Genomic DNA, 3,554 nt, shown 5'->3' on the forward strand with positions numbered 1-3,554 from the left:
GAGTATAAAATTGAATTGTTTACGACCCAACAGTGTATGTGATTTTCTGAAAATTACCCTATTTTTACGCTGCCGTCGCAACGTCACAACCTTTGAAAAGACATATTTTTATAAAAATGACTTTTTTTCTTTTTTAGATTTCCAGAATACCCAAAGATTCAAAAATGTTGTGCAGAAAGAATTATGTTTCTATCCTTTTTGGTTAAAAAGTTGCAGCCAAATTTCTAACAGCTGGTGAACCGTTCCGAAACCGAAAATAATGTGGTGTCGTAGCAAAAATTGACAACTCAGTGAAAATCAGCGGTATATATTGAATTCTTTCTGTTTGGTTTTGGTCTAATACATAAAGATAATCCAAAATAAATTTGCGATGCTTTCTGTTTTTTTAAACATCGCTTTAAAATTCCGTAAGGGGGACGCATGACGCTAGAGGCGTCTCAGGTGCTCACTTTGCGCGCGCTTTATGCTACTGCTGTGAGAGCTTCGGGGCCGTCCTGTTGATCGGGATTCTCTTTACTAGCGAAAGTAAAGCATTGGCGGAACGCTTTTATAAGAAGTTATGGCCAAGTTCCGGGTGAAAAGGCGACTGAAACGAACGTTTCGTGGAAATCGGCACACGGTGATTGCTCCGACCAAAGACCATGCGGACGTCAATGTTTCGGCGAGTGCTGCAAAGCTTGGGGACGTGGACAACAACTGTGAAGTTCCCCTACAAGACTTTTTACTGCAAGGTAATAGGATTATTGCTGTGGAGATTCTGTCGTCTGTTTTTGCAAAATTGGCCTGCCCAGAATGCAAGACGACGTCACTCCGATTGGAAGAATCCTCGCAGCAGGGAATATCTTTTGCATACGTCGTTGTTTGTGACTCCTGCGCATTTGGACATTCTTTTCAATCCTCAAAAAAGGCTGGAAGTTAAATTGAGAATAACCTGCGTCTTGTCTACGCTATGCGGCAGCTTGGCAAGGGTTATTCTGGAGCTGTAACGCTGGCGAAAGTAATGAACATGCCACCACCACCTTGGCATTCTGCCTACTAAAAGATATCTACCAAGCTCTGTAAAGCGGCAGAGACTGTTGCGTATGAGTCAATGGCAAATGCCGCTGCTGAAGTGCGTTGTGTTGTGGAAACTACTGACTGTGGTGTATCAGGGGATGGCACTTGGCAAAGGCGTGGACATTCTTCATTGAACGGCTGCGTCTCCTTGATATCTGTTGATACTGGCAAAGTTATTGACGTAGAAGATGAAGTGATGGTGTCAAGGTCGTGTTGTAGGGTGATTGCGTCGTTAGAAGAATGAAGGGGGTTATAAAGAACGCAGTCACCTGCAAACAGGCGCAACTGTGTTTTTATGTTACTGGGAAGGTCATTTACGTAAATAAGAAATAATAAAGGTGATAAGTCGGGGCCTTGGGGGACACCGGAAGTGACGCTGGTAAGGGTTGATTGGAAATTGTAAGCACAGGTAAACTGCACGCGTCCGGTTAAGAAATGTTCGAGCCATTTTATAAGGTTTGGGGGGATACCAAGAGCGGCTAATTTGGTACGTGAGCAGGTGATTGTGGGATACGCGATCGAAGGCCTTGGAGAGGTCTAAGAATATTGCATAAATTTGAATGTGATCGTCCATTTGCCCCAGTATAGGTCATTTGTGAAGTCAGCCTGTTGAGTTTCGCAGGAAAGATACTTCCGAAAACCGTGTTGTAAAGGGTAGGAAAAAACTCATTGATTCTAGGTAGGCCATAAGCAAGTTGAATCCAACAAGTGCTGAATTTATGGAATGGAAGGCAAACCATACCCAGTGTCAGGCGAACTACACCGGTAGTGCTGTTGGCAGGGAGGCCGTAGGGCTTTATCGTATGTTCGAGCGTGCCGAAAAAAGTCGTCAATTAAAGTATGTAGACTTCTATGGAGATGGCGACTCCAAGAGCCACGCGGCAGTAAAGGACATATATGGCCCAAATAGCGTGCGGAAACTGGAGTGCATTGGACATGTACAGAAGCGAGTAGGGTGCCGCCTACGAAAGTTGAAAAAAACTGTTCGTGGACTAGGAGGCAAAGGAAAGCTAACCGACGTTCTCATCGAAGGGCTGCAAAACTACTACGGTATTGCCATCAGAGCGAATGTGGGAGACCTGCACGAAATGAAGCAAGCAACATTAGCAAGCCTGTTCCATTGCAGTTCAAAAGATGAAGCACCAAGGCATGGTCTGTGTCCCCTGGGTCCCGAGAGTTGGTGCGGGTTTAATAGACAGAAAGCACTCGGTGGTGGACGCTACAAGCACAAGGGAGGCCTTTCCGACGAGGTACTCAACCAAGTGAAGCCAGTGTATGCTGACCTTTGTAAGGAGGAGCTCCTAAGCAAGTGCCTGCACGAAAAAACCGAAAATGCCAATGAGAGTTTCAACAGTATGATTTGGCAACGGGTACCCAAGGACGTCCACGTGGGCTTGCCTGTCCTACTTTTTGGTTTATATGACGCTGTGTGCCACTTCAATAATGGCAGCAGAGGCACAGCTGATATTTTGAGAGAAGCAGGCATCGAACCTGGCCACCATACTCTCTTAGCATGTCGCACTAGTGACCGGTACCGTGTGAAGAAGGCCCAGCGTCACTCAACGGATGAGGAAAAACAACTCCGCAAAAAAAAGGCGGGCAGCCAAACGAGGGTGTGTGGCAGCTAACGAGGGCCCTAGCTATGAACCTGGTGGATTTTAACTTTCTACGATGTGATTCTCTTGTTTGTTCATGGACTGGAAAACATTATTCTTGTTTTTCTCTAAACTTGATTTTTTGTACTTTCTTGCTACGCAAACAGTCGTAACTTCTAAATAAATGCAGCATTTTCAATTAAACTTTTCCTACTCATTTCTTTATTACCAACGTATGCAATGAACTAGGATAATTGAAAACTAAGCGTAAGTTTTTATGTAATCAAGTTTTATTTTACAGAATCCAGTAAAAAAGCCGAATATTTTCGCTTTCTTCGGAATTTTTGCTGTAACTTGACTCCCATATATCGGATCGCAAAGATCCTAGTTAGTTGCACAGCCTGGATAGTTGGGTACCCCTGTGCCGAATAGTTTACAATTTCTGCACAGCTTTCGTATGTTATGAATGTTCGCGTAACAGCTAAGGTTGAGCAATTTTTCGTCACTAACAAGTGCCAATAAAATTTTTTTCACTCTTTTTTATTTTAAATACCACTTATAACGGTCTTTCATAAGGTCAATGTAAAATAAAAGTTTTGGTGTTAAAATTTTAAAAAATTTTTGTAAAGGTGGTGTCATACCTTCGGCCAAGCTTGGTATACAAAAGTAACCATTCCTTCATTTTTTACGCCTCGGATCACTATCACAGCCTCGAAAATGGGATTATACCATTACGTCGACAACGCTGCAGTACTTTCTTAAGTATCTTCTTTGCCTATCTATTTTGCATTCAATCAGCCGGTCAGTGTGTGCATACTCACTCCATAAAAAGTACCATTTTCAGCTTGGCTGTACTGATCACACTGATTGAGTAGGGAGAATCGCTTTCACGTCGATTTTTTT

At 43.3% G+C, this 3,554-nt stretch overlaps 1 pseudogene; it reads left to right on the plus strand.

Annotated features, from left to right (window-relative positions):
• The first annotated feature begins 344 nt into the window (after positions 1–344).
• On the plus strand, positions 345–2,718 carry LOC144152558 (uncharacterized; annotated as a pseudogene).
• The last annotated feature ends 836 nt before the right edge of the window (positions 2,719–3,554 follow it).

Source organism: Haemaphysalis longicornis, unplaced genomic scaffold (genome assembly GCF_048455015.1).
Source record: "Haemaphysalis longicornis isolate Haplotype H1 unplaced genomic scaffold, Haemaphysalis longicornis Haplotype H1 scaffold_9, whole genome shotgun sequence".
Lineage (NCBI taxonomy): Eukaryota > Metazoa > Arthropoda > Arachnida > Ixodida > Ixodidae > Haemaphysalis > Haemaphysalis longicornis.